Genomic DNA, 20,182 nt, shown 5'->3' on the forward strand with positions numbered 1-20,182 from the left:
GCTTTTCCCATAGTTCTAATTTCCATTAAATCAAAAGCTTTGTGCCTGACAAAATGCCAAAGCATTTTTCGAAACGTTTGGTTAAACGCTCCCCTCACTTGCACTGTAAGAAGCATGGATTTAATTCCCTGGCTTTCACTGGCACTTACCCAGGGCCTTGGTGCTGGGGAAAGTTCCAGCTGATGTTCCCTCCCTTGTCCCTTCTCAGGCTCACATCCATGGGATGCATTGAACAGCTGCCCTGGGAGGGTCAGCTCCTGTCCCCCATGGGCTGTGCTGCAATGTGGCTTTCTTGGGGTTTTATTCTTCCTAAATTAACTAGCTGCTGACCACTGGAACTGGTGCTTTCAAACTGTAAGTTGCAGCTGCTTGGCATAGTGTGTCCAGACAAGTGAGTTAAGAAAGAGAAAGAGAGCAAGAGATTTGTGCACACAGAGTCCAGGTCAATGGTGGTTTATTAAGTCCCATTAACCATATGGTCACGATTATAATAAAAGTCTGAGTTATGGCCAGTGACATGTGTAACCTCCCCTCCAAAACCTGATATATATACTTATATATATGGTGGGTGTAGATTCAGTGCGAGCACCAACCTATATCACAGGGCTTTTTAACCCTTTCTGATCACCTGCGGAAAGGCAGAAAGACATAACTGCAACACAGATATACCTGGTAAGTGCAGCCTGGTGGAGCCTCTCCAAAGATACAACCTCTCCTGCTGCTGTAGTTTGGTTACTGGGTTCCTTCTCCACCTAGCAGCAGACCTGTGCGGCTCAAGCAGGTCACGCCATGCTGTGTGGTTGCAACTCAGAGCAGAGTTTGATGCTGCCAACGTCTGGGTGTTTTTGTGAAAGGCTGGCTTGGAACTGACACACCTTCAGGCTGGGAGAACACTCCCGGTGCTATGAAGACATTGCATCGCTTTGGTACCACCACAGGAGGAGTTCCACACATAATCCGTTCACAAGTAAAATGCAGGTGTCCTTTGGCTGTTCCATGGGTCAAAGAACTGAGGTAAAAAGAAGCAAAGGAGAATGTGGGTGATGAAATGGGTAATAAATACAGAAAGAAAATTCAGAGAGAGTGAGTAGGAGAAGACAGCTAACAGGTATTTTTCCTGGCCAGTCCTGAGAAGACAACAATCCTTGACATTAAATCCTTGATTTGATCTCCCCCCGACCTTAAATAATGTGATTATGAAAGACCATAACCAGACCAATTCTCTTCCCAGATCCTTAGCAACACACAGAGCAAATGCCATTGCCTTGTCCCCAGACAACTCCCATCTGCCACCTTCCTGTGCACTGCACGTCCAACCCCATGCAGAAGGTACACCAGACCCAGCAGCCAACACTTACCCCTGCACACCCTCCCATGCAGTCCCAGAAGGTCCCTTCCCCCCCCATCAGCAGCTTCCTAAATCTCCATTCTGAGAGGCAATTTGCCGAATGGACCCCAGGCCTGCCTAGAAAAGGTTGCTGTCAGAAGCTCACCTCACCTTCCCATTGCTGGCGGCCTTGGAGCTTCAGACAGCAAAGCCCAGGACATAAATACAAATTTGGTTGAGACAGGATTGAAAAGTGCTGGACGTGCAAAGAAATGACCTAAAAGGTAGAAGTCAAGGATAAATAAGAACAGTCCATGTAAACTGTGTGCTCATCTTAACAATAAACAGAGCGGCTGCTGCGGAGGAACTTGAAAGAGCTGCACTTGGCCAAGATGGATGGTTTGCTGAGCTGCTCCAGGCTCCGGCCGAGGGGCTCAGCATGAGTAATGGGGTGCGAGAAGTGCTTGCTCACCAGGGCCAGAGCAGGCCCGCGCCGAAGAGAGGGAGTACGTAATGACCATACGGGTTATTTATTGCTTCATTTGCTCATTAGCCTGGCATCACCTCCAGTCTCCAGCCACAGCACGTGATGGCTTTGAACCGGCGCCCCGGGTGTGGCGGGCGCTGTGACACGCGGTTTTGATGTGTGCCCCACAGCTCCCGTAGGATTTCCGCTTGGCCCCGCCGTCCGGCTGAGGATAAATCACCCTCCCCTCCCTGTGGCAGCTCTGGGGCTTATTGGCATTATCTATCATTGTTGAGTCCTCATCCGGATGTGCACAAGCTTACCGTCTCTCAACAGTGAGGGCAGGATTTCAGCGTGCCGGCAGGGCTGAAGCACGGCGAGATGAAGCCTCACAGGCTTCCCCAGCCTGCTATCCATCACTGGTAGTGTGTGAAAGTGGAGCGGCATGGCGGGATGCAGCACGCTCAGCTGCAGCCAGCAGATGGGCAAGTCCTATGGGGAGAGGAGCAGCACCAGCAGCCGGCAAGACTCACACCCTCTGATATCCTATGTGAGGAGAGATGTCCCCCACTGGTGCTCCCCAGGCTGGGCAGCACTGGCAGACAGGAGTGGTTAGAGGGTGAGCCCAAGACAACAAAGCCCAGCTTGGTGGTAGGCTGCTGTGGGGTCTCTGGGCACAAGCAGGGTCTGGTGAAAGGCCAGTAGCAACAGTTCATTGTGGGGGTTCTTCCATGCAAGTAATGTGGTCACCACTGCAGACCAAACAAGACAAGCATACACGCCCACGCTCTGCAGGATGGTCATACACATCTTCCTTCCTCTCTGAGAACACTAGGCACATTCAACTGTGTACAGACTAATCTGAAACTTGGTCTTAGAAGTGTTTGTCCATATTCTGCATTAATGGTTTACTAGGTTACACAGTTATACATGAGCACTGGGAAAGTAGGCACCAGCAGAAATTGGCACATCAACAATTACTTGGGTAGGCAAATCAATTGCCTGACCTCCTATATTCCACTCATAAGTGTAAAGTAATGGAGTGGGAAATCACCAGTAAATGAAAGCCCTCTCTTCCTCCTATCAGAAGGAAAAAAACTAGTTAGGAAAAGGCAATGCAAACCAACCAACCACCACCCACCTTTCAACATGCACCAAAAGGCTTGCATTTCTGCTGGGAAGAACCTCAGGAGTCCTCTGCTGAGAAATCCTGGGCTCAGATGTGGAAATCTGAAGAGCAAAGGCAAGAGCCCTTTAGAAGCTCCAAGGTATTGCAACAGAGCTTGATTCTAACTGGAATCCAATACAGGAGATTAAAGTTATTAATGGAGAAGAGCAATCAGTGCTTGATTTGCCCATAATAGCAAACCTGAGGTCAGTAATTCAGCCCTGGATAAGGGACATGAGGAACATCAGAAGGCAAGAAGGCATTTTTAAACTTGCAAGCCCACTAACAAATACCCTGTGGGTTTTCTGTCAGTGCCTGCCCGGGAGGCATCCCCACAGCTTCTTTGGAGACAACCAGAAGCATGGTGTTCCCAGGTGCTGCTCTGAGCACCCACTCTGTCTGGATTGTTTACAAAATGCCTCTGTAGTCTTAACAGTAGTTTGCAAGCTCTAGATAATGCTAAAGCTTAATTACCTCCTCTGCTCCCCTCCCTCCAACCTCCCCATCCCAACTCCATGCAATGCAAGCAGCAGCTCTCCCTTTTCAAAGCTGTTTTCTCTTTTTTCCCCCCAATGCTCTGTTCTGGCATATGCCCCACATATGTCCACAGAGCTCAGCTCCCTGGGGCTGCAGCTGCATGGCATGCATGATACCCTTATTAACACATTTCCTCCCCAGGCCCCCAAAGCAAACGTCTCTGAAATGCTTCAGGGGTCAGTCATGGCTGTCTGTGGCCTCTCCTGCACCAGCAGACAGCACAACAGGGAATGGCAGAGCCAGGTTTTGCAAAGGCTGCTCTATTCCCATCTCATTAGCCTTCATCATGCGTCCTGTCTGCTCCAAGCAAGTTGTGCGAGCAGAGTGCAGATGCAGAGCCCAGATGCTGACCCAGGCAGGGTGAGGAGCCCCCCTAAGCCTGGAGGAGCAGGACACTCCTACAGTAAACCCAAGCACACCTCTGTGATGGCAAATGACAGAGGCATTGAAGGCATCTATTTCAGCTCCTTAGAGCCAGATGCCTCCTCCTTCCTCTGCTGGGCAGAGCGCCGGCTCAGCATGGAGTATTCTCTCCCATTTCCTAGGGATGTCAGTCAAAGCCAGGCTCTTGGAAGTTCAAGCGTGGCCAAAAGGAAGCAGATTTCAAAACACACCCCTCCCTCCATTCCCCCCTTCCTAGGCCTTTTGTTTCCAGTCCCCCCCTCCTCCCATCAAAGAAAGAAACAAGAAAAGATTCTGGAGTCACCAAGCCATGATCTATCATTCTTTCAGGAGAGTTTCTTCTAATATTAATCAACACAAGCCTCCCTCCCTGCTTCCCCCTCCTCAAGGGAGCAGCAGGCTTGGAAAGCTCAAGCAGGTTTCTGATGGATCTTTCGGCAAAATCCCTCAGTTCTCAGCTGGCGTGAGATGGTGTTGGGGCAGTTGCCAGGCTTTCTGAGATTTCTGGAAGATAAATGAGCATCACTGCCTATTTCCTAGCACCATGAACACATAGGACACCCAGAAACTTTTCCACAAAGCAACTGGATTCTCTGTCCTATGAGTTAGAGCTGGTGTCCTTTTATTGCTGCCACCAACACCAGCGAAGGTGAGGCTCCCTCTGGCAGCTGAGAACCTCTGTTTTGCTTCTCAGCCCCGGACCAGACAGCAGACTGTAAAGATTATCCTAAATATGTCAGCTGCTGACAGACCTGGGAGTGGCCTCCCAGTAACTGAGGAGCAAGAATACAATTTCTCAGGCCACTTTTCCACTTTTTGTTCTCTCCCCTCAGTCTCTCAGGGAGAGCAAGTGAAGTGGGACAGGAGCAAGCTGCCCCCTCCCTGTGCTGGTGGTGACAGCTTCGGGCAAGACACAAGTCTGGGCTGTTTGGAGGATGCAGAGGGACTGAAGTGAAGTGCAGAAGCTGGCTCCCCTCAGTGCAGCATGATCGCCTCTACTGTTAATCCCTACTGATGATCCAAAGAATGTCCTCAGTGCCTGCCAAGCAGGACACTCCCATACTGGTTGGCTTTCTCTCCAACTATGGCTCATGTCTCTAGATGACAGGGGGCACATGAGGATGTCCCAGCTTCTACTTACCAGGAGGTAAAGCAGGTGGCCAGCCAGCAATCTGTATCCCAAGGAAAAAAGGACAATTTCATGTTTCCAGATGATCTTACAAGAATTTCCTCTGTATCTGGCTCCCCTCTATCCCTCCTCCTGGAGGAGGTTGAATTCATTTTTACTGTGCCTGTCATTACTGATGACATGCAGTTAATATAGTTTGGCAGCTGGATTTCCCCCACTCTATTAAAACCACAGTGCAGGTACTATGATCTCCCAGAAATCCTCACAGGCTCTTCTGACTTCATACAATCTGCCACGATCTCTGCCAACAACACCCCTTAACTTCTCCAGTACTTGTTTCTGGTCAGTTCTTTCTTTTATCATCTTGTTATTTAGTTAATTAGCACCAGTAACCTTGAAGGCACATACTTAATCTTCCCAATGGCCTTAAAAGTACAAGAGACAGAACGAAAGGGAACCTTTCAAAACCCCACATGAGAACCTTACTGCTGATGCATAAGCAGACCAAACCACCACTGAAACATTGACCTGCAGATACCTGTGCACTCACCCCACTTCTTCCCCCAATTTCCTCCTTTGGCCTGGCCTTGTACACAAGGCCTTGCTCAGGTACTTATGAGCAGCAGTACTTATAGCACTGTCCCTCATTAAGAGGAATCAACTGAAAGAACTGATAGCAGGCACCTGGTTCTACAGCTGAGGGCCAATTGAATACACACCTAAAAACAAGCTATGAGTCAATCAACTAACGCCACAAGTAGCAGGCAGTGCAAGAGTCCCTTGAGCAATCCTGCATGGTATCAGGCTGCACAACTGGATAGCCCCTTGAGTAAGGATGCCTTTCAGGGTTACACTCCTTCCCCAAATTTCATACATTTCCCAAAAACTGGAAGCAGTGATTTTTCCTGAATAAACTGTTTACAGTTTCTGAAATGATCTTAAAATTCTGCTCCACTGAAAATCATAAAATATTAGTTTTCAGTTTGGCCAGCAAAGCAAATTCATCAGTGACGTTTCCCATACAAGTGATACTTGGGAGGCTGAAGTGTTTCTCAGTCTGTGTCTTTAAGAAGGAGGGATGACAAGAGGCTGGCGTGCAGCGGCTGTTAGCATTTCCAAGATGCTTTGTATTATGGCAGGACAGAAGAGATGACAGTCTCTTCTCAGTTCTGTGGTTAGCTGGCTACAGGCATGCAGTCATTACTCTACATTAATGTGAGATGTGAACATCATTTTGCTGGTTGTAATTATTCTCCAAGTGGTACAACCTTAAAAATTATAGCTTTGGAGAATCTCTTCCTCTGTAGTTCTTCCTGGGAGTCCCTGCCTGGGTTGGTTCCCAATAATGAGATTTTCTAAGGGGGCTGGGAATGCATTGATTGATTTATTTGCTTTTGGATGCTAATTAACTTTGATGTTTTGCAGCCACGCTCCTGGCTGCCATACTACATGCAGGGGGAACAGTGGGGCCTATGCCTAGGAAAAAGACCACAGTGGGGCTCAGAAACATTGCTGTGTGCTGTGTTTTGCTGCAGTCCTCCAGACAAAAGCAGAGGCTTTTCTGAAGAGCTTTCCTGAGAGGTCTTGATGAACAGGAATGGGGATGTTCCTGCATACCAGGAATTGCTAATATGACCAAGGCATATAGATATGCCCTAGTGTGGGTCTGCCCTCCAGCAAACTGAGGCCAGGATCTTCCTGAGCCCCATAGGGAACTGAACCTCCTGGAAAACAATTGTCCTGCAGCCACTAAGGCCCCTAGCTTCCCTTCTTCCTGAAGATCAAGGCAAAGATGTATGAAACAATTGCTTAAGAAGCGGTGAAATGGCTCAGCTGCTTCTTATCTCAAAAAAATACACTGTCATCAGTTTTTGCTCTGAATTTCAGTGCTATGTTTCTCTACTAAGTCTGCTAGCAAGAGGCTGTGTGGCTGCTCCTCATTGCTGAGTCTAAAGCTTCTCTCACATGGGTGACATCCATCAGCAGCAACAACTACTGGTAACGCTCAGCTCTCAACAGGATTCCAACCAGAAGCAATAAGCCATCCCCTCCATCACTATAGGCATTCAGCACACTTTGAAATGAAGTGTTGTAAGGCCTAGAAGCTCATGTAAAAACCCTGCTATGTCTCTTAGGTTTGTGCCAATGTGGCATGTCAAACCATAGGCCAGCTGAGGGGATTTAGGAAGAAGTGTAGGCAGCTAATGCCAGGCACTGGTGTTCCTCCTCAGCCCAAAAGACCTCTGCCAACTCATCAGAAGCAGCTGGCCTTCAGCTGGAGCCCAGAATGTACTTTATGATTCAGATAAGAATGCGGCATCTAAACTGCTTGAGGGACAAAACCACATTTTAGTTCTTTAACAGCCAGCTCCTTACTCCCTGTTTGCTTTGTCTTAGCGCTCACTAGGATAAAGTGAAAGAGCAGAAGAGGGGTGGACTCGTTTCTTCTAGTAATGGGGAAGAGAGATGGTTTATTTTGCAGAAAAACAACCCTGTGCTTATGAATGCCATTTGAAGAACCCCAGAATTAATGTTTACATAATGCTGTATCTAATGGAGCAACATCTCTGCATTTATGGTAACAGCCATCATCATGCAACGCACATTGCAAGTCAGCAAGACCTCCTGCTTGTTGCTTGTGGAGCTCTGGCTTTGTCCCTCTTCTCCAGCCAACTTGTACCATACCCTGACCGTTTAGCAGCTTGCCACAGTGATGAGCCAAGCCATAAATCCTGTGCTGTTAAATGTCCACTTGGAGCTCTGCACTGCCAGGATGAAGCAGGCTGTCCCTGAGGCCATTGGGAGTGGCTCCAGTCACTGTATCACAAACGGAAACAGCTACACTACGTAATTCACTCATAAGAGAGAAGCTGGAGTATATTCGTTAATATAATGTAGTGATTTAACAGAGACTTAAGATTTGAGATGGCTAGATACGCTTGATTATCTACCAGATAGAGTATAGGCTTAAACACACACGTACAGGAGGTCCTCACATTAATCATGAGCTTTAGAGTGGACCCCCTTACTTACAGAACTCCTTGAGTAGAGGAAATAAGGAGCTGAGGTACAGCTGCAGCCATTCCTAGTCCCAGACATGGAAAATGGTTTATGTCTAAGGGATTGTAGGTTCACTATCAATCTAAGGTTGAATCTCAGTGAAGCTAACAATGCTTGCAGTCACACTTAAGATGTGATTTTCGTGAAGTTAATAAAGCCTAAAATAATTCATCACTTACCAAGGATCTGTATTGGCAAGATGTCTTGAGGTTAAAGCATAAGGGATATCTGTACAGGCATAACCTTGAGACACATCCTGGTTCAAGGGCAAATCTTGGTGGGCAGCCTATTGCTTTGCAGCAAAGCTCAAAGGGCTCTTGGGCTGCTCACTGTTTATGGAGTAAGATGACTGACTCATAGACATACTTTGGTTTTAGGTCCATTCTCAATCAGCCCTCAGCTGTTGAACAGATCTGTGGTGATTAAACTGCTTTACCAAGGTTGTTATGAGTACTGTTGTTCATTATCTATAAGCAACGAATGTCAACATTAGAATTAGCAGAATCAAAGCTGAATGAAGTATGGAATTAAATCTCCCATTGCTGTTGGTGACCATACAAGATGAGCTCCTCACCAATACTGCTCTCCATCCTTTTTCACTCTTTGTAGGATGTGGTATATCTCTTCTGTATCATGGTTGTAACTATCAGAAAGGTCAACATAGTGGAAAGGCAATATAGGAACATAGTAGCAAAGGAACTAGCATAATAGAAAGATGTTACAAAGAAAAAAGGAAAGGTGCTCACCCATATCTGAAGATCTAGGCTTGCAGGGAAAACTTCACAAGGGAGAAATCCAGGAAAAGATCCTTCCTCAGTGGCAGTCAGCCCTTAAATGGAGTCTAAGAGAGGTGCAGCCAGGGTCCCACCCCTTCAGGTCACACAGCTGAATTGCCTTCACCTGTGCTCCCAGGGCTGACAGGGTCCCTTCCCCAGGTGCTCAATCAGTGGTTCAGGCCATGACTCAACAGTTCCCATACAATAGCAAAAAATGATTTAGAGTTTTTGTCCACTGTTTCGGAGGCGTTCTAGTAGTTGGCACAGGTCATCATGCAGTAGTACCTTCTTCACTAGTGTGAGGTTCATTCCAGTGGGACAGGGCAAGGGATAGGCATCAAATAATCAATGTTTAATTAGATTGTAACAATTTATACGATATAACTGAAGTTGAATAATTAAAGTTGAATCCTATAATTTTATTAATGTTCAAACACTTATCCCTACATTCACATTTATATCTTCAGTAACCTTATCTACAAATGTAAAAACCCAACGGATTCCCATACTAATACTTCTTTTGCTGTTGTTTTTGTTTTGTTTTGTTTTGATTTTGATTTTTTTCCCAAATACACAAGTACAGTTTCAGGGATTTTATCAGGATGCATTTAAAAATAGCAGATTTCATTCAATGTCAAGACAAATATCCTGGGCATTGATGGTTTTTCTCTCACAAATAAAAACCCGTTGTTCTTGTACAGCACATGCATTCACATCAACTGTTATCCATTTGTTTCCATTTCATTATGTTCACACTATACTTTAATGAATAGTGTATAGTTCTATTATGATTTAATCCTAGTGAATTTACCGGGTAAATATTATGTACCGAAGCACTGTGTATCATTAAGACAAAAGTTGTGGCATTGTTACTGATGAGGTTATATGTAAAACTGTTTGGAATTCCCTTTTAAATTGGTTTCATTACAGTCTTTTCCCACAGAGATCCTGGATACCATTTTGCCCTCCTTTTAATGTTATATCTTAGCTCTGTTTTTATCAGGCAGCTCTGATTTTTCTGTCCCAGAGAAACAGAATTTTCTCATTCCAGTCTACTGGACCTACTCTCTTCCATGTCTTTAAATCTATTCAGAATAAAATAAAAAATAAAAATAAAAATAAAATTTCTCAAAGTTTCCCATTCAATCTCCATCCTCTGAGAGTCATTTTCAATGGGATAATCTTTCTAAGCCCAACTTCTCTGTATACTTATTGATCGTCCAATACTTTACAACACCTGTATTCTTACTGACCTTACAAGGGTGTTGTGAAAGAAAAAATAGAGAATTGTCTTGGTGGGGGATTCTGGACATGTTACCCCATTAAAAAGGTGAATACTTTAATTAAGCCTTGACTTCTAGGTTTAACACACTACTATTCAATGAGTATTAGGTTTAGTTAAAATCATTAGTACTGCATTAATTGATGGTAATTTAACTATCACAGGCTGCTTCGACTCTGAAAGATCCTCTAGCTTGCACAGGCTGTCCCAGATGTATTTTTCTCAATTTGCTTAACTATTCAAACTAAAGATAAAAGTTCCTTTTCCCATTCATAATATTGCTGTCAAATTTCTGTAAATGCAGCTAACTGGACAACAAGAAATCATACCACTTCTGTTGCTTCCCTCACCTTTTTAGGGGAAGTTACTGATGCAATTTCATATCTCAGGAGTGGAACTGTAAAAGTTTAACATATGCAGCATAGGCAGTTCTGAGTGAGAGACGTAATTTGTTGTTTTCCAAATCTGCTATAACTTCAAACACTTCCCCTCTCCCCATCACAACAGGAATGCTCTATTGTGGTACGTTAATAGTTTTTTGATTCAGGGAGAGCAAGGGCTGCATGGAGTGCATGCAGTTCAGTCTCTCTTTTTCTACAGGGGCTGGAATCAATGTTTGAGCCACAGGACAGGGCACCAAGGTCATCTGTTTAAAACATAGAGTCCTGAAATATTTTTCATGACAATTTGTAGTGGCAGAGAGAGTGGTTGAAATACATTTCTTTCCTGGGAGCCAGAAATTGGCTTTGGCAGTTTGGCACACAACATTTTGTGCTGTTTATGTTGGTAACCTTAACTCTTTGCTGTCTGAGTTGCACACTTTGCATCCCAGAATCTAGTTGGGTTGACATCAGAATTTGCACTCTTGTATTTAGTAAAAAGATTTCACCAACTGTCCTTAAGGAAAAAATTGAATTTATATATATATGTGGGCTATTCCTATTTATTTACTGATAATCTCTTTGCTTGGGCAGGCAGGCCCAATGCTTTCCAAGCCATATTTGTTTTTTGTTCTTACTTCAGGCCTTACAATTCCTCCTGGAGTTAGAGGACAGTGGGGACCTGCTTTCCTTTCCTTACTGTACTTGACAGTGGAGGAGCTGAAATACTCTCCTTTCCTTCACTGTTGTCTCAATTCTGGAATGTTATAGATTTAAGATAATGCCTGCAGGCTGATTATAAATGGTGACGCTAGGAATGTGTCGGGGTAATGATTTTTTTTTTTTTCCATGAATCATTGTTCCACTTTCAGATATTTCTTTGCAGATCTTTAGATTTATTTTCCTTTGCTTTGGTTTCTGTTCCCTGTTCTGGTGTATTTCTATTCTCCCTTGCTTGATGTGTAGCTTCCAAATGTAGTGTTCTGCAGATAACATCTTCCCTCCCTCATCCTTTTACAGTCTCTAATTACCTCTAGGTGCTCTTCAAAAGCTTCTAAATTCTAATAGTTTTCATGAGCACATTCATATGAGAATTTCAGACCCAGGTTCATTCTATGCTTCTTGTAAACAGTTGATATCCCTACTTGCCACCCTGACAACTATGCCAATTCATCGCAGAAGGAAAGAACTACATGGTACACTTCACTCCTAAGAGAGAAGCAAGAATATATTTATTGATATAGTACAGATACAATGTGGTGGTTTAACAGCAACTTAACAAGATTCAAAATGGCTGGATATGCTTGATTATTTACTGCATACAGAATAGGCTTAAACACACACATACAGAATGCCCTCCCATTGAGTCACGAACTTCAGAGTGAACCCCTTTGCTTTCTAACCCCCTTTGTAACATGGAGATAAGGAGGCTGCATATGGCTAGATCCACTCCTAGTCCCAGACTTGGTCAACAGTTTATGTGTAAGAGATTATATGAGCACAATCAATCTAAAATACAGTCTTAGTGAAGCTAGCAAAGCTAAGATGTGATTTTAGTGAAGCTAAGAATGCCTAAAGCAATCAGACACTTACCGAGGATATGTATTTGCAAGATGTCTTTTTGAGGGCTCCATTGGCATATTTCATTTTACTTCATTCTCTATCTTCTTGTTTCTATCTTGATATAGCAGGCTGAAAAGGTTCAGCTATCAGCAGTGGGCAGTACTATGTTTCATTTGTCCTCTTCCTTCCTTATTTGCATTTCATTTCCTGTTTCCTCTTTGGGATCTGCCTTTTTCCAGCTCTTCTTGATGTTGGACTCCCTGATTTCTGGAGCATTTTAGCACCTTGAAAACTTTTCAGTGTATTTCATTCCAGAGATCCCTCTGTAACTTGTTTGAATTGCTAACCACACTTCCCATTTTCACAGTAGAAGCCCAGCTTGGATTCGTGCAGGCCAATGCTTTCTGTGCTGCACAAGTCTGGACACAGCCAGTTCTCTACACTCAGTGGCATCAGGTTCACGCATGGGAGAAGTATCTTGGTACAACTTGTGGTAACGTGCCCACAGTTGGCATAAAGCTCAGATTCCAGAGCTTGTGCTCCAGCAACTGTGGGCCGACAGGCAGTACTGTGACTTCTTACATTGTGTTGGTTGTTAAAAAGTAGCCAGGACTGAAGTCCTGAGTAACAGTAGCTCCTAATTACTGTAGGGTCAGAGGAAAGCAGCTCCTGGATGTCAAACAGCTGTTGTGGCCCCCACGTGCTTCCCTTGTCCAAATCTTTATTTCCAGAGATTTTTCTGAATCTCTGCTGGCTATTTTGGATTCTCTTCTTTCTACTTTTCTGTTGACTGACAACAGAACCTAAAAACTTGAAAGTTACCTGTTTTTGAGTCCTCCTCTACCCTGACAGATCCATAAGACACGAAGCAAGCAAGCCAATAGAGCAGCCTTCATTTGTATTCATTTTTATTTCTGCAAGGCAGACCAGAGAAGCCGTCAGCCTTTTATCCTCCCAAGCTTTCTGGAGCACCTCAGAGAAGTACAGTACATTTACTCGCAGCAGACTGCTCTCCCTTTCTCTGTATCTCTAATTTCATCCACTAGCTGGATGAGATGTGGGATGGATGAGTCCATAGCTCATGGTATCTGCGGTAGGCTGCAAAACTGCCTTAATACTTCTCAGTGCCCAAGCCCAGCACTCTGACCCCCGAAGATATGCAAAGGTTTCCAGCAGTGTGGCCTCTTTATTGGCAGTCAGCTGCACCAGAAATCCACATATTGGCCAACAGTTTGGGCTGTCTGCAAGGAACGACTTGGTGCTAGAAGATCTTTTTCTGAGCTCTCCAACAATGAAAGAACTCTTCCTCCCCCCCCCCCCCCCCCCCCCCAAGCCTCCTCACTGTTTGCCACATTTAATGAGGACACATACAGTGACAGTCAGCACCTTAGGTGGTGAGACCGTCAGCTGTCTTCTGCAATGAAAGGGAATCTTTTTTTCACCCTTTTAGTTACTGAAGCTTATTGAGAGAGACTGCAAGAAATGAATTATCCCAGCTGAAAAGTCTGGGCCCGTTAAACCTTGTAGGGTGGCTAGCTGGGCAGCGCTATTGCAACATGAGGATGACTCAGCCGCGCAGCATCTTTGTTGGCATCCTCTTAGCTGCTGTGGAGACAATTATTTCGTTATTGCTAAACAGTCTGTCAGTGGCTTGAGGCACTTATATGAAAAATGTAACAGAGGCAGAATAATAATGCAAAACATGCCAGACCAGAAAGTCATGGTCATCATATCAGGCTCCTTCTGCCTGAAAATCAATCAGTCCAGATGGTTGAGGGTGGGTGGACCAACGGCACGGATGCTTGTGACTTCACCAGAAACAGCACATCCTCTCAGGAAAGTAGGATCTCCCTCTCAACCAAACTGCCTTACCAATAACAGAAGCAGAAGGGAGCAGAGAAATACTCTGCATGGTAGCTACATCACCAGAATTAACTCAGAAGAGGAGTTCGCCTTTCAAAGATTTCCATGAGGCGTCAGCTGCTCTTGGGTGAGGTGATGCTAGCAAGCAGCGTCCCATTATTTTCCCACTGTGGGAACCAAGCCCTTTTAAAACTGTTTTGACTGTAACCAAGGAATTAGAGAGATGGATGAAGCCAGCCGAAAGTGTGACAATCTCCTAAAGGCACACAGATGGTGAGCAGACCCTGAAAACTGATTCACTTTGAGTGATCACTTTCCTGAAGCACATCTTGGACAGTTTTTAGCCTCTCTGAGGACCTGAGAAAACCCGTAACTTCTCTGAGGCAAAATGGGGGGTGGGAGGAGAAGGGAAAAAAGCATGATTTTTTCCTCGAAATGCACATCACACATAGTTATTTATTTACTTGCCCTTCGGCATCAAGAAAAGCTCATCTCTCAGAGAATGATCACCCGTGGCTCAGCCCAGATGGAGGTGGGATACAGATTCCATTGCCAGCGTTAACCATGAAAAGATTTTCCCATTTTACCAGAAACCACAATCCCCCATAGTTCCCAGACTGCTCGAGTGATGTATAACTTGGTAATTGTCCTGGAAGATAAGGAAGAGCCTCCTCTGTGGTTGCATTTGATATAGCCTGATGTATGGGATCGCTCAGTGCCGGCTTGGTGGAGGGAGTCTCAAGACACTGTGGAGTGTGCCTCTCTGCCTTCTTCTTCTCGCTGGGGAACCTCTGCTGGTGGCAGGCAGGATCCTGAGGGTTGCAAATTGCTTTCCCACATCTAACGTCCCTTTCATAGCAGTCTCAGTCAGTTTTTGGCATGAGGAGGGGAGCTGAAGAGTGGTTCGGAGGCACTGCAGAGCCTCTTCTGCAGTGCTCCCACTCCCGCGGCACCCCTGTGCTGGGGATCGAAAGGGACAGGGAGGGAATGAGTGGTGAGGAAGGGAAAGCCTTGTGAGCAGAGGAGCGAGAGAGGCTTCTGAAAGGAGAAACTGCTGCCTATGGGAAGTGGCAGGAATCCCTTTTCCTGGGTCAGTGCAAGGGACTCTGGACAAACCCTCGATCAATTGAGCATTTCAGAGATTGGCTGTGGCCAATCCCGCTCACCATCCAGCCAGGTGCAAAGACCTTCCAGTTGGGTGCTCTGTGGGAACGACAGACAACTTGAGCTTTTTTTGGATAAGAATCTGCTACGTGGAATTTTCCACTTCCCGGGCACTCCAAACTGCTCTTTTTTGCTAGGAGCACCGTGGGGATGAGCAGCCGCTAGATGGCACGTCCATCCTCATGCAGCCACCCCAGAGCTTGGAAAGTCCAGGATGTCCTGCTCATCCCACGCAGGCACAGTAAAAAGGATGAAACGTTATCTCAGTGTCTGCTTTTAGCAAATGCTGGCACATGCCGCTGTTACTTTGCGTCGGGGATCTGCAATCTGATGAACATTCCTCTGTGATTTTGAAAGGGTTTAAAAATAAGCTACAAGCACATTTTGCAAACTTGCTCTCACTGGTTTTGGTGGAGATGTACTGGGACTGCAGAGAGCATTTATGTGCAAAACAGCTCGTAAAAGGAAATATACAGAGCTTTGTTCTCCCACAGGAGGGCCAGTGAATTACTTGGGTAGAACCCACATGAAGTAAGAAGTTATTGGTCGATATAATTTTCCAGATCCTCAGCTGCTGTTATGTGGTATACTTCACTCGTTTATACTAGCTGAGAGTCTAGTCTCTAGGTCTCCAGATCAGAATTAAGCAAGACACCAAGAGGGTTTGGAGAAAGGAGCTTTTATTTGAGGGGACTGCCAAACGCATTAGATCTGGACCACTTTCTCTCAGAGATTTAATCTCAGAGGAACTGGCAAAACTGAAAAGGTCCAGAAGTGGGAGTGAATCAGGCGCATTAAGGCACATACGCTGCAAGCCGCAGTGTTTTCCATGCGCGGCAGCAAATAACTGAAGTGTTTCAAAGCAGAGAGTTTAAGGGTAGCTTATATCATTGAAAACTGGCTTGTGCTTGGTACGGATTGAAAAGGAAGCCAAGCTTCTGGATTTCCCTGTCACATCGGTCTAATGTGCCGCAGAGATGTTGCATTTTGGTTTCTGAAGGTTTAAATCACCTCTCCTCCCTCCCCAGAATTTTCCACTGGAATACACAGAAGAATTAGCAGTGCTGTGCAGTGCTCTTAAATTCTCCCCCATCTCCTTTGTTTGCACCAAGGACAAAGACTGCATTTTTATTTGACATTATTTTGAATTCATCCCTTTAAAAAGTGCTATTTAGAATGCAGTGAAGTAATGCTTTGTTCTTCACTCGTGTGCCTGCAAACTCCAGCACTGGTGAGAGGGCGAGTCAAATTATGGGTAATGTGAACTGGATTAAGTTGGACAACAAATCTGTTATTTTCAAGAGAAAACAGCACAGACGAAGTAAGTATTTTAATTTCTTAAACACTTTAAATGTATGGGGAGAGAACAGCAAAGCTACGCAACCTGGAAGAGAGGGGAAGGGAGTCTCATGTCTTGTGGTTGTGTGCACTACTGTTCACTAGGGAGTTGTGCAGCTGAACTAAAACTTTAGGGTACTTCTATAGTGCAAACAACAAATAGTCATCCCCCAAGAGAGCAATTCTGGAGATCCAGCCCCAGATTTGAGACTAAAGAGAGACACCAAGTGGAAGAGAAGCACATGGACAGTTGAAAGCTATGTGCAGGCCTCGAGGATTCGGTTTCTACATGTGGCTTGCTGCAGCTGTATGAGCGTCGGTGGTGGCCCAGGGAAGCACTCTGGCACCTCTCTGCCCATATGGGCACTGAAGGATGTATCTGGTGAGAAGGATTAGGGAGGTAAAAGTGGGAAAGATGCTTCTTTCAATGCAAGATTCAAAATGGGCTCTATGTAGCAGGGTACTTGGATGCCTTCATAAATGAAATTGAAGGGAATTAAGCCTCTAAATACCCTCGTGGATCTGAGCTTGTGTGAGAAGTATTAGTGTCATAGGATTGCTTGATCCACTCGCTTTGCTCCTTCAGGTAAGCCATGCCAGTGTTGCACCAGTTTCACTGGGAAAATATTCAGCCTGCCAATGTCAGCTCCCGAGTATTTTCATTTCCTTTGGCAGACTTTGAACTGAGTTCTCTTTCCTTAGGCTTTCTCAAGTGTTTATGTTAACTGGACTGAAAGAGACAACTTTTCACCGGTCTCTGGAGCCATGGGGTGTGGAATTAAGGCTGCCTAAGCATCTGTCCCTGCACATTCCCAATGGGAAGGAGGCCTCTTCTCATTTCTGGGTAATGTTCTCTCAGCCCAAGATGTTTACTTCAGTTCGGGTATTTGTCCACAGCTATACAATTTTAAAGGGGCTGAGCCCGAATGCCACCTCCTTGGCACCACCTCTGGTTGCCAAAGGTTACCGTAAAGTATGCAATGAGTATTATAAATCAGGTTAATTCCTACCTCCTCCAAGACCCATAAGGTCACACCCTGGCTGCTGTTAGCCCAGGCATACTCAGGTACTGCACAGAGCTCGGGAGCACCAACAAGAACTCCTTAGTGACTATCGGAATTCATCCGGCATGAAGGTCCCATGCGGAGTCCCAGACGAACAACCTACATGAAGAGCTGCTCCTCCGTCATGCTGCTTCCCAGGGGGACAGTCTCAGTCACTCTGCCATGCCTCGGAAGTAGCTTTTGAATTGGGGTGGCCCCGTCGGGAGCCAGGAGTTGGGCTCCATGGTCTGTGTGAGCTCTTTTTCAACTCAGGATGGTGTGCGTTCTCTGCGCAGGATTCCCTTCCGCCGGGATGTTTCGTTTGCCTGCACTTCTCCCTTCAGCCAGCTGAGGGCAACTGGGCACCAGGAACACCCTTTCAGTTCACTAAAGCTGATTTGTTTTCGCTGAAGCTCTAAAAGAGGATTCTTAAAAATAATTAGTCCTGAAACAGAACAGACCTCTTTAAAACCATACCTTTTGATAAACGTTTTTCCCTAATGTGAGTTAAAGCAGTCCCCCCAAGTTCCAGCAACCCCAGCACTTCTATTGCTGTTCGCTCCGTCATTATTGTTGCGTACAACAAATCCCCATCCTAGTTCTTCTGATAAAATCGAGGCTTTGGGCAAATAAAAGGAGAGGATTCCATGAGGGTGCCGTGAAAACACTTTCTGCCAATGTCAGACTTAACAAAATCGGTAATCTTCAACTGTGCTTTGTATTCCAGCTCTATATTTCATGCTGAGTCGTTAAACAGGCACTGACTGCAGGCTGTAGGTTGCCTGGTCACATTTTGTTTAACCTGGAATTTACTGGAGCGCTCGGCACTGCATTCCCTCATCCTCTCCCTGTTCTGGCCCTGTCAGCACACAGAGCCTCCCCCTCTGAGATTAACAGCAATGTCAGGCCAATTCCAAGTCTTTTTTAAAGGAAATAAAGACACAAACATTGGGAATCTGCATATGTCTTGCTTTTAAACACTGCTCTCCTTAATGACAAGTATTCATCTGAGGCGGCTTTGTAGCATGCAGACAGCTGTTTCAGCAGCTGCTACAGCAGTGAAGGCAAAAGCTCAGGGCTCATATCCTGCTCTGGTGCATGTCTTGTTGGGCAGCATCCTGTGCCGGCTAAACCTAAGACTCTACAGCTTCTCATTACATAGAGCAAGGCTGCAAATGGCCCCAGAGTTGTAGCAGAGACAGCGCTGTGCCTGAAAGGACCTCCTGTACAACTGCATCAGACCCTGCAACAGGGTGCATCCCAGGGACCTGGGCTGGCGTACAAAGACCTCTCATTTCTATCTGCAAAATAGGCAGATGGCCATGATGGGGTAAAGAGATTCATTCTTTCTAAAAAGGAGAGGATTCATCTGCTAGGAAGTGGTTTGAAATGAAGATAAGCCGAGGCCAAAGCAGACTGATCAGCTGAGTGATCTCTGGGCTGGTGTCTGCCTGCCTTTGAAAGGGCATTCAATCCTTGCTGCTACGTGCCATGTAATTAATGGTGGGCTTCTCCACTCCGTTTTCTTATAGGCACTTTTGGCTTGCTGCTAGCCAAGAACCCAGCCTACTGTGGATGTTGTAAAAGATGCTGTTTATAATTGGGCTCTTAGCTTACCATCTGTGCACGGTTCAGCTGCAGCATCTCCTCAGATCTGTTTCTGCATGGTTTCCAGCTCCCTGTTGCAAGCCCTCAGAAGCGAGTGACTCACTTTGGACTTTCCAATGAAACTCAAGCTCTCTACAAGCTGTCTTTTAAAACCTACCCCCTGTTCTCAGACAACTCAGTGATACAGACCTAATGCTTTTCTACAGGCTCACTGGCTCGTATCTGAGTGGCACTGAAGCATAACCAGCTATACATGCAGCCACTGATGCATACATACCTCCATGCTGTCGCTGCTAATGCATATCCTGTTTTCAGTGCCAGTGACACAAATTCGTTTGGGCACGGGAGCTGATGGCCTGTAAGCCATCCATTAACGCTGCACCTTGCAATCACTTCTTATTTGAAAACCAATTTCTTTTAGAGAAACAGCCTTTGCAATAATCCTAAGGGGAATGTCCCAAGCCCAGCCTTCCTTTCTCAAAGTAGGACACTTGCAGGAACCAGAAACAAACTGTGCTCAGAAGCCATAGGCTTAGGTCAGATACTTGAGGAGTACTCAGCAGGTAGGTAGGTAGGTAGGTAGGTAGGTAGGTAGGTAGGTAGGTAGGTAGGTGGGTGGGTGGGTGGGTGGACAGAACAAACTCCACCTAGTCCCAGAGCCTTGCACCTTTATAGGTGAGCATTTATAGGGAACTGGTGAAAGTCTGATCAGGTGCTTAAATGAAGGACAACACCCATTAAAGTGAGGGAGGGAGGAGACAGCTCTCCTCAAACTTTTATTTGAGAACAGGGTGGTTTTACTCAAGGTAGCTGCTTGAAAGGTGATGCTGGAATGCTACCAACAGGTAGTGAGGCCATTCCCCAGGACTATTTAGTTTCCAGATACTGCCCCAAGCAATGGTGATGCAAAGCACACCCTCATCTTAGGCTAACGGCTGGCCTCACAGAGGCAGTTTGTAGGGTACCAGGGGTGGAGGACTGCAGGAACAGGTGTGCCGAGGCCACACCTACAGAAGCCCAACGCATTGTGAGTCACCTGTTCTGCTTCCACCCCGCTCTCTTTGCCCTGTCTCAGC

General features: G+C 45.7%; 1 long non-coding RNA gene across 3 annotated transcripts; it reads right to left on the reverse strand.

The window, feature by feature from the left end:
* Positions 1–204: 204 nt before the first annotated feature.
* LOC107053452 lies at positions 205–13,381 on the reverse strand. 3 transcript variants are annotated; one of them, XR_001466700.3, is made up of 4 exons: positions 12,121–13,381; positions 8,836–9,158; positions 1,499–1,604; positions 205–1,009 (listed from the first exon to the last, which is right to left on the reverse strand). It is a non-coding gene; the product is annotated as an uncharacterized LOC107053452 (long non-coding RNA). The 3 variants fall into 3 exon arrangements; XR_006939405.1 differs by lacking the exon at positions 1,499–1,604; XR_006939404.1 differs by lacking the exon at positions 12,121–13,381 and having other exon boundaries at positions 8,836–8,898.
* Between the last annotated feature and the right edge of the window lie 6,801 nt (positions 13,382–20,182).

The sequence above is a fragment of the Gallus gallus genome, chromosome 5 (genome assembly GCF_016699485.2).
Source record: "Gallus gallus isolate bGalGal1 chromosome 5, bGalGal1.mat.broiler.GRCg7b, whole genome shotgun sequence".
Lineage (NCBI taxonomy): Eukaryota > Metazoa > Chordata > Aves > Galliformes > Phasianidae > Gallus > Gallus gallus.